Genomic DNA, 11,864 nt, shown 5'->3' with positions numbered 1-11,864 from the left:
CTCTACTATAATTATTACGGTATATATTGTACTGCATAATTTAAACTGAACTGATGGTCTTTACATTGCTTTTTGTAATATATTAACGATATTATGGGCGCTCGAAACCATTGTTAACTAAAATAGATTTTTATAATTTATTTTTTTCACTTTGAGCGATTCGACTTATAAAATATTAACTACGGCAATTTTTTTTTTTAATTTTCACTTGGGAGGAGGTTGCGTCATTCGTTGACTACTAAAGTCAATAGCGATTGCGCGATTAATTTTTGAAAAGGCTATAGGAAGAGTTTAGCTTTTAACGACTATTTGAAGCAATAATTACTTTAGATCCTTCCAAAGCCTATTAAGAATTCATTGTGCGTCGCTATGGCCACTAGTGAAACAGAATTCGAGAAATATTTTATTCATCTCCCTTTATTATTTCTTTCTCTAACCTGTTGTTATCCGAAAGTAAAAATTGATGTTATATTTTCTTTATTGAAAAAGATAAATTTCTCTTAAGTTTAGTAATATTTATGTTACTATAATATATTGGTAGTATGTAGTTCCATGTGATAAAAAAAATTGAAGAGGAAGGATTTTAATTTTTTTTTCGGCATTAATCAGGTTAAACACCAAATCACATTTACCCTTCGTCGTAAACCCATGACCTCTTCCCCAACAGTATCCTTTAATAATACCCCACTTATTCCTGTCGAACAGATCCGTTACTTAGGACTACATCTCGATAAACGACTGACATGGAATCCTCTTACAAGACTGAAAATACAGAAAACTGCTGCTGAATTTCGACTATTTACTGGACAAACGGTCTAAATTGCCAATCCATTACAAAAGACTGATCTACATGACTATTGTAAGGCCTATCTGGACATACGGAGTTGAGCTTTGGGGCTCCACTAAACCATCAAATTCCTCCCGAATCCAATCCTTACAGTCCGAAATCCTTAATGCTCCTTACTTTGTCACAAATCAAGTCATCCATCATGACCTCAATATCCCGTATGTTGCCGATTTGGCCAAAACCAGATACCATTCCTTCCATGAAAAACTTCCTAACCACCCAAATCCACTTGTTTCCAACCTGGCTTCTCCTTCACTACCTAATAATCCTCCTACACGTCTGAAAAGAAGATGGCCTCGGGATCTGTATATATAAATAAAATAATAATGAAGGCCTAACAAACCCGATTGTTCGATGGTGATACCACCAAACGCTCTCTGCATACATCCTTCCAGTGAGGCCCCTCCAAATCCAATTCCACTAAATCAGTTTTAACGTAATCCTCTCATCTACGGTTCGGTCTACCCCTCGGACGTTTACCTATTGTTTCAGTGTTTATTAACATTTTATGGATCCGCTCGTTTCTAAGCCCTAGAACCTTACACGCACATCTTATATGCCGCAATGCCGTCCTCTAATTCAGCGTTGTATAATCTTCTAAAGTCTCCCTTTAATTCATACTTTTTCGGTCCGAATATTTTTCGAAATACTATATTTTCGGAAACCCTAAAACGCTGTTCATGCCTTAGTGTATGTGGCCACGTCTCACATTCATAAAGAACAGTGGGAAGGTTATACATCAATATAGCTCTGATACAAACCTGCAACGTTGTTCGAAACGTCGGTAGAAAATAAATAAATAGTTTTTTTTTCTTCTTCATTAACCGCTTTCCTGAATACTTTCTTAGCATCAACTTAACAGATACCAATCCTTCCATTATAAACTTCCTAACCACTCGAAGCCACTTGTTTCTAACCTTGCTTACTCTTCCATTCTTGACAATCCTCCTAGGTGCCTGAAAAAAAGATGGCCTCCAGACCTTCTAATGTAGAAATATTATTAAAGTACTGACAATGGATTATTTCTCTACATGCATGTATCACTCCATTATAATCAAATTTATTAGATGTACTTTTATGTAAATATCAATAAAGAAATTTAAAAAAATAAAAACTTAGCTTACAGGCAATCATTGGTATATATATATACATATAGTAAGTTGATGTTAAGAAAGTATTCAGGAATGCGGTTAAGGAGGAAGAAAAATAATAACAACTATTTATTTATTTTCTGCCAATGTTTCGAACTACGTTATAGATCTTTATCAGTGTTAAAATTAAAAGATATAAAGATGGTAGAGTTATGTTAGGGTAAATGTGAAATAACAAACATACCTTAAAAATTTAAGTTTAGTGTTATATAAGCAATCAAAAAATTTAAATAATAAACAATAAAGATGGCAATGGTAAAGAAAAATAAAGAATTATTAATTAATAAAGTCAACTGATAAATCAAAATATATGAAAATTGGGAGACATAATAACTGTTATAAAATGGTAAGCTTAACAGGTAAATCATTATTGCATTACATTATTGTGTAATTTTTATTAATGGTATAACTGTTACGCCAGTTTCGAATCTGGGTGTGGTAAATTTATTCTTTTACTATGACCGGGAATTACGGGCTTGGAAGCTCTCCTGGGGCACGATCTGACTATATAAAGTGGGTACTCTTAATTAAGGAAAAACCTGGTGGTCAAGCGTGAGCTTGAACACACCTCCATGTGCAACCGTTGCTTGACAAAGATCCTTTGTCCTGAAGAGTACTGAACCTCAGACCATTTCAAGCACTGTCCCTCTTATCAGAGTTTTCGAAGAACATTCTAGGGAACAAGTTGTTTTAGTAGCCTGTAGATAATAGTTGTCTATATTATGTCTGTTTTGACCATGCATTCCCTGATCCAATGTATAGGATGGATATATTTGAAATATCCATATTTGAGAAGATATTTTCATAAAGTGAAAAAACAAAGATAAAATTTATCTGAATTAAAGAAGAATGGTTGAGGAGGGATGAACAATGGTATAATATTGTTAGGTTAATTAATTAGGATACTGAAAAAAATAAGCCATGTTAGAATAAAACCCCTTTCTTATGGTCCACATAACACAAAACTGCTTAACATGCTTGTTTACTAAAAAAAGTCAGAGGTCTATATAAACTCACTTTGTGGGAGAATTTTGAAAAAAATTGGTGAATTCGCTTTTAGATGTACCACACCAGCATTATTCTATCTGCTATACAAATTTTTTTTAAATATTTATTTATTGCTATTTACAACTGTACATTATAATGCATTTAGTAAATCTGATCTAAGTTAAATTGGAATGTTACAGGCGTGTAGAGAAACTACCCATTGGTAGCAGTCTATTGACATTTTACATTAGCTGGTCTCGTGGGCATCTTCTTTTCAGGCGCCTCGGAGGATTGTAAGGAATGGAAAAGGATACAAGATTAGAAACTAAGGGGTTTGAGTGGTTAGAGAGTTTATGATGGAAGGAGTGATATCTGGTTCGGGCTAGATCAGTTACATAGGGAACATTTAGGTCTTTATGTATGATTTTATTTGTGACAAAGTAAGGAGCATTGAGGATTTTATGAAGGATTTTGGATTGTAAGGATTGAATACGAGAGGAATTCGAAGGTTTAGTGGAGCCCTAAAGCTCAACTCCATATGTCCAGATTGGCCTTATTACAGTCATGTAGATCAGTCTTTTGTAATGTATTGGAAGTTTAGACCGTTTTCTTGTAAGTGCTGTAATAGTCGAAATCGACGTGCAGTTTCCTGTCTTTTCAGTCTGGTGTGAAGATTCCAGGTTAATCGCTTGTCCAAATGTAGTCCAAGGTAGCGGATACGGTTCGACAAGGGTAAGAGTAACATCGTTAAATGAAACTGTAGGGCAGTCAGTAGGTTTACGACGAAGGGTGAAGGTGATTTGATGGGATTTGTTGTTACCTCCAATTACGACACCAATCTTCGAGTACTGTGATATGGGATTGGAGATTTTGGGATACAATTAATGGGTTATTATTAACAGCTTGCACACATGTGTCATGGGCATATGTGGTGAGGATAGTGTTAGGATTGGTTGGAATGTCAGCTGTATAGACGGTGTAGAGGATGGGACCAAGGATACAACCTTAAGGCTATACCAATTTTAAACAAATAACATTCAAGAAAAGTGCATTAAAAATATTTTTAGCTATATAATTCATTTATTTATAGATCAAAGTAAATAACTCTCCAGAAGCCGGTATTAGATTGAGGACAAACAATCTGAAGGCCGATAGGTCCCGTCCCCAGATAGGTGGGTTATATTTCCCTTCCAAAATGTCTCCGAAGAGTAAAAGCCTTGAGTCGTGGGTATTTGAATACTCTCCAGAAATAACGAAATCCACTTCAAAGTTGTCACCCGAAATAGTCGACCGGGATTATTAAGATGGAAGGTTTATGACCGCGCGTTTCGTCAACCCATGCTTCCATTCCACGAATATTTTTAGAAATATTAACATCATCTCTAAACGTTTTAGTATAATATAAAATCCTTTAGAAAAACAAACTGTGTTTTGTATTTGTTTTCATGAGAGTTTTGTTTTAGTGAATATAGTCGTGTATTTTACAATATTATTTTAATATGTTTCATCTACCTGTATATGTTTCTTAAGACAGCAGAGAGAGTGTATATGTACACACGGATAATCGAAAATACTGGATAATCGAATTATAACATATTATTGAATTAATGTACTAAATAAGAAAGAAGGCTAATTATAAAATAAAGGAGAGAATCACTTTTTTTATTGAAAAAAACATTTTATACATATTAAATTATTATATTAAAAAATACATAAGTATGAATTTATGCATGCTGTTGTTGATTGTTGCTTAAAGGCTTAAACCCTCTGGTCATCAACGTCTATGGCATGATAAAAGTTTAAAAAAAATAAAAAATACATAAATAAAACTCAAAGAGGAGTTATAATTTATAAAGAAGGCGATGTGCTTTTGAAAATTCAAATACTAGTGTAATTTTAGCTTCCTCATCTGTGAGAGCTTCTGATAAATTTGGGGTCAGTCCTATCCTGTTTATTGTTGGCAAATAGTGAGTACATTCTTCAAAAATATGTCTAATTGTGAGAATGGACTGACAATATTTGCACGTTGGAGGTGGCAGTTTTCTGATCAGGTGAGAGTGCGTGAGGAGAGTATGACCTATTCTCAAGCGGGTTAGAGCAACTTCCTCCCTACGGCTGTTGCGGTAGGATGTTGACCATGGTTTTACTGATCGTTTTATTTCTTTTAATTTACTAGGAGAGCTTTCATCCCACTTGGCCTGCCATCTTTCTAATATTTGTAATTTAAGGGGGTTGCACTGAGTTCTGAAGGGGTAAGAACGGCGGTGCCTCGGCCAGGGAGCGTGAGGATAAATTTATGCATGTTTTTACATTCCATTACATGTAATGTGTGCATTGAGCTGCTAATGTTTACGAAGGAAGCTTTTTTAAAAAGCAATACCGATTCATCCAAATTATAAATTTGAACGGGAATATTAAAATTAAAATTTTTGACCAACAGTTAAATTTTTCAATAAATAGCGTGGTTGCAACATTCAAATGGCTAATTGTCTAATACCGTGTCTTTTTTTTTTTTTTTTTTTTTTAATTTGTGGAGCCATGGTTGTGAAGTAGAGAATAACTCTTCAATATTTAAGCTTTTACTCACTATTGGCCCAGAAATGAGAGCACAGGTAAGGCGCGTGGCTACTACCTCCAAGGACCCGAGTTCGAATCCGGCCGGGCAGAAAACTCTTTTCTGTTAAACTCTAGCCGTGAGTCAATTACTGTAGGTTTTTGAAGCCCTCCTGGAGTCCACTCAGCCTCTTAAATTGGGTAAAAATCTGGCGGTCGAGCGTGATTCTGACAAAATCATCCTCTTGCACAACCGTTAGTCTAGCAACAGTCAACAGTACTTCCTTATTAAGTACTGAACCCTTGACGACTTCATGGGTCGTAGCGGTACAGATATTAATTTTTTTTAATTGGCTCAGAAGTAGGAACTCCTTCAGCCCGTTTTTGTAGAGTTCTTCATTACTTTCCGAGGACACGATGTTTGGGCCGATTATGATAATTTTCTTCTTCAAAATATCAAGAACAGTTTGCTTGTTAATTCCTTATTCAGCGGGTAATTGTTTAACACTTTCACTATTTTATGCTCAAATTCTATTCAAGAGTTAATACTACACGTTTTCTTGTTTAAGACATTTCATTCATTACAAAAGACTGATCTATATGACTATTATAAGGCCTATTTGGACATAAGGAGTTGAGCCTTGGGGCTCCACTAAACCATCTAATTCCTCTCGAATCCATTCCTTACAGTCCAAAATCTTTCGTAAAACCTTAATGCTCCTTATTTTGTCACAAATCAAGTCATCCATCAGGACCTCAATGTCCCCTATGTTGCAGATTTGGCCATAACCAGGTACCAATCCTTCCATAATAAACTTCCTAACCACCCAAACCAACTCGTTTCTAACCTGGCTTCTCCTTAGCTACCTAATAATTCTCCTACACGTCTGAAAAGAAGATGGCCTCGAGATCTTCTCCTTTAGAAATGTTTTTGGAGTTTTATCAATGGATAGATTCTCCACATGTTTTTATCATGTCATTATTTCACTTACAGCAAATTTACTTGATGTGTATATATGTATACAGTTGTAAATATCAATAAATAAATTATTAAAGAAAAAAAGAAAGACATTTCATTAATTTTTATTCAAATGTAGACGAAACCACAACTGAGTAAATATTTTTTTCTTTCTAAGCAAACAGGCCAGTTGAAGTTCCATATACCAGAAAACATTTAGCGTTCCTGGAATACGGGCATCGCATTATGGGGGTCCTACTGTATCCACTTTTCTCAATTCTCAGATCTTTACAATTTTAAGAGCTCTTGAGAAGATGGTCGAATAGAGGGGGTGTGGCGACCTGGAGAGAGGAACACAAGAGAAAAGTTAACACTAAAAATATTTTTAGGTTTTACGATCCAAGATACATATAATAATAAGGCCTTCCTTCCGGACCTGACACGCCCCACCAAGAATCCCAGGGAGCGAAAGTCCTATATCACTTTTGAAATAATTGATTAAAACGGGAAGAGGAGACTTTAAGATAGCTTAATAGAGAAATATTTACAAAGCGCCTGAAATTGTAATACGGCATGGAAAAAAAGTCAGTTATTATACCACATTTTTTTATTAATTTGATGAAAACTATGTATAATTACTAGTTAAAATTGATGAGTCTGCCAAGCATAGGTAGAGGGTATACAAAATGGCTGCTGTTTTAAAACGTTTAAAAAAATCATTGTTATTTCTGAGCTCTATATCTTTTAAACTACATACTTAACTAGAAAATACAATAGAACATAATTTAAAAAAGAGTAAATTTTCTAAAATATGAGTTCTTAATAGTGATATTTACGTTGAATAATTCCCAAAAACCAGTTTTTAAAAAAGTGTTTCATAACAAAAAATCAGTATTTTTGGGAAAATTATATCTTAGGAACTGTTAGACGTACAGATGTCTCTAGGCACTCATATTAAAACTAGTTGAATACAGAAAGATTCCAGATATTTCATTATTTGTTATTTACTAATATGATGAAATAATTAATTAAATTATTAAATCAATGTATAATAATAAGCTAATTTTCTCTTCTTGGTATCAATCGGTAATCTCGCCCTTATGGTTCGTTTCGTTGTTTGTTGTCATTACTAGTTCTCATCTTGCGGATATTGTTGGAATTAAAATAAAAAAACAATGCATCCAATCTAAAATTCAGATTCGAATCCATGTCATCACTGAGAGAGAACTGAAATTGAAAACTTCCCCCCTCCTTTAGACTTTTCTAATTATTGTCAGCTGTATTGAAGGAAAGTCAGATGTAAGAATATTTGCCTATCCTTCCCGCTGGAACTATTATTGACTGACTGGGTAAAAGAGAGAGAGAGAGATAGAAGGAAAGGAGGAATCATCGGGAAATAAGTTTTTCATCATCGGCTTTTCCCCTCAGCATCTATTTTCTCCAGAGCGACGTCACCAAGTGTTGCTTTTCCAAACAATACTCCCCCACCCCCTCCTCGCTTTCCCTCCTCTGGAGAGGTAGGACCTCCTGGAATTATTTATTCCTTTCGCTTTTCTTCCCTCCGAATGCTTCCAGTCAGGAATGGTATTAAAAATTTAGCATTGAGTGGTTCCTACTTCCTCCTTCTGGCTGATGGACTGTCTGACTGTTATTGACTTGATTCGGAAGTCTATTAATTATTTCAGTTCCAGTCTGGAACATTAGCAAATACAATTTGAAATTATTTATATTTGTTCACTTTTCTTATAACCTAACATACATTAATTAACCCAAATTCATAAAATTATAAACAAATAGTACAAACAGCAAAACAAAAAATCTAGCTATAATTGAAACAAACAAAAAACTAACGACGGAAATATCTCTAGCGTACAATCGTATCAGAGAGCCCATAACTACAAATTGTTGTACTTTAGAGCAAAAGGGTAGAAGAAAGTCAGTTATTTCACCCCAAGCGATTACTTTAATTAATGAAAACTATTTTTTTATTTTATTTTCAAAACCTCTTTATTTTGTCACAAATCAAGTCATCCATCAGGACCTCAATGTCCCCTATGTTGCAGATTTAGCCAGAACCAGATACCAATCCTTCCATAATAAACTTCCCAACCACCCAAACCAACTCGTTTCTAACCTGGCTTCTCCTTCATTACCTAATAATCCTCCTGGACGTCTGAAAAGAAGATGGCCTCGGGATCTTCTCCTCTAGAAATGTTATTGGAGTTCTATGAATGGGTAGATTCTCCTCATGTTTGTATCATGTCACTATGTCACCTACAGCAAATTTACTTGTTGTATATATGTTATACAGTTGCAAATAATAAACAATAATTAAATAATAAATAAATGATTAAAAAAAAATTTAAATTATATGCCGATTCAAGAAGATCTTAGATCTTTTACGAAATCTGATTTCTTCGGCCCGTAATGGGAAAGCTGAAAGTAATCCTAAAGAATTTTTTCATCATCACATCCAATTATATAGGGAAAAAAAGTACAAATAGTATTACTATCCTCTTTGGGGATGTTCCGGTAACCTACGGCACGGAAAGGTTGAATCAGAAAGGCTGCCCAGGACCAGTAGCGCCCATGTGGCCAGCATCAAAAGCTTGCCTCCTCAGCGCTCTTGGTGCCAAGAGAAATAACCCAGATGAGTGTGAGATAGCCATCTTGTCTTCAACCAGAGAAGCGTCCATCCTTTATTTTTGTCCACTGATCATTAATATCTACATGAGTGAGTAGAGTTACTTGAGTGGTTCCTAGCAGCAGAGGGCGGAGAGAGGCTTGGAGATGCTGGGGGAAGAAAGAAGTAAGTCCACATAGCAATAGTTAACATCCACATCATCATCAACCACCTTAATGTTAGATCTACAATTTCCACAGCCCAGTCATACAAAATTCTACTAACAATCTAATCATAATGTTTTCTTTCGGTCACCCCCTACACCTCTTGTAACATAAAACAATAGAATTTTATTACAGTTAATCATGTTTCATTTTTCAATTATACAGTCCACTCCAAACCCAACCAGCAAACCAAAAGTGAAGTGTGTCTTACAATGGGGTTGCAGGCATACTTCATACAGGGGAAAAAAGTAGAACACTCCTTTCGGGTTAAGATTCTAGAACAAATCAGCGATATATCATAGTTTGGCACTAAAAGAGTTAAATCGGCAAAATTCAAAGATAACGCTATGACATCATTCCACTCCATTACCTCTACACAACACTCCTTATCTTATCTTTGAATTACAAGAGAGCTCTACACCATTCATCAAGGATATCTTCCTCGCTCGGACATCGATATATATGAAGCCGGCAGAAGGACAAATACAAGAAGAATGTCTCAAATGATGAATGTATCTAATGCGACACCGTTGGAGCTTATAGAGATTTATAGTGGAAGGGCTAGGAATTGTGTTGGAACGACCAAAGAACGTCCCGGGACGTGAACAAATGACTTCATTGAGTCTTTGTTCTTCTGCCTATGTCGAAATATTGTTTTTCGTTAAATAGTGGAAGGCTTTATATAATAATTTATAACTTATAAATTATGTCCATGAAGCCTCAATACTCGTTATTATTAACTTCAATTGTAATTGGCCATCATTATTATAATTTCACTATTTCACATCTCCTCTTAAAACTCTGCTTCGTATTTAAGGGTTTATCGTGGTCGTTATAACGAATAACAAATTTTTTTTTTAAAGAATACAACAATTTTACTAAAGATAACGAAGCAGTCATGTATTCGGAAAACATGACAAGATTCGGTCTCATAGTTTTCCGTTCCAATTGGATGTGTCTATTTTTCCTTTTTATCCTCTAGTTATGCATAAAAAATTGTAATATTTTGTATTAATACATTTTATATTATTTATAACAATGTTATACTAACAAACTTTTTTTTTAATAAACAAAATTAAAGGTACATTAGGGAAATATTTTTTAATAAATCGTTATTTAAGCCCCATTAGACTAATTCAGTTTAGTACCTGGCTAGTTTAATATCAAAATCTTTAGAGTCGGTTTGTAGAAAATCGATAAAATGTGAAAAATTGATTCCATATAAGCTGTGATCGATATTAGCGAAAAAGTTGTTACCACATCCCAGGGATATACCCGCCTTAAGTATGTAATTTCAGTTTCTTAGGTTTTTTTTTTCTAACTTTTACAACAAGATTAAGAATGTGTATATAAATATCCTCAAGTTAATTTACTCGATCTTATTTACTTCCATACTATTGTTTAAAAATTTAATCAATCAGCAAAATGTGATAAAAATCTTTGGTATCTTTTAAAATATTTCTCTCCATGAATCCTTGGGAACTAAGGTCGATTGTGGTATAATTGTTCCTCAGGGGATAAGATTGGAACAACGCCCGGCCAGTGGTCCATTAGGAACACCTATTTAAATAAGGAACATGACGATCATTTAAAAAAAGTGATATTTATATTAATTTCTTCAGGGTTTCCAGGAACCTTGAATTTCCAGAAACAATTAGGAACTATGCTTAGTTTGTTCGCAACGAGAAAAATCAAGACTTCGAGAATAATTCTTAGCAAGAATTCCTCTAGTTATTTTGAGTATTATGGTCTCATTGAGAGATTGTAACGTCGTTGTATGTCGACCAATTCTAGGGGTATTCATGGTATTGCGTTAAATGTAAAATGTTTTACCATATTTTTTTTTTAAATAAATAATTTAATTTCTATCCATTTTAGTCTCAACACATTTTATTTTTCTTAAAAGTCCGACGTTTCGGCCAATGCGGCCATCCTCAGGGACAATCTTAATAAAATTTTGGAATTATATAATTTAAAAATTTTAACTCCATGCAGGCTATTCTGCCCAGGTCAAAACAACTATTTCTAATTAGTCAATATTCACTTAAAACCAAAATTAAAATAATTTATCACAGTCACTATTCATTAAAAACTTTATCAAGGTTAAAGTATAACATTGTGAGCAGCCCTATTTAAAGTCATGTTAAATGATAAATGAATAAGAGCTCCTAACAAATTTTCTGAACAACTTGTTTTCTAACCTTTCCTCCCAAAACTTCATGTTATTGTTTACTCCTAAGTTTTATTTACTAAGTTTACTACAGTAGTTTATTACAACATGCCCGGAATAAGTGAAAATTAGAAGTGCAAAAGTTTGGCTACGGATTGTATTTTTTAAAAAGTCCAAAACACAAGACAAAAAAAAAACATAACACAAACTGCGAGTAACTAACCTAACACGACAACAAATAAAACGGTGACAAGCTCAGCTGGTCTGTTTCGTGACGTCATTCTCCATTTAACAGACCTAGTAACAGACTCTCAGCCATGTTACATGTTATATCTTTTTAATATAGTAAAA

The sequence above is a fragment of the Halyomorpha halys genome, unplaced genomic scaffold, assembly GCF_000696795.3.
Source record: "Halyomorpha halys isolate HHAL.00 unplaced genomic scaffold, Hhal_1.1 Scaffold403.1, whole genome shotgun sequence".
Lineage (NCBI taxonomy): Eukaryota > Metazoa > Arthropoda > Insecta > Hemiptera > Pentatomidae > Halyomorpha > Halyomorpha halys.
Note: the sequence above shows the minus strand (reverse complement) of the source record.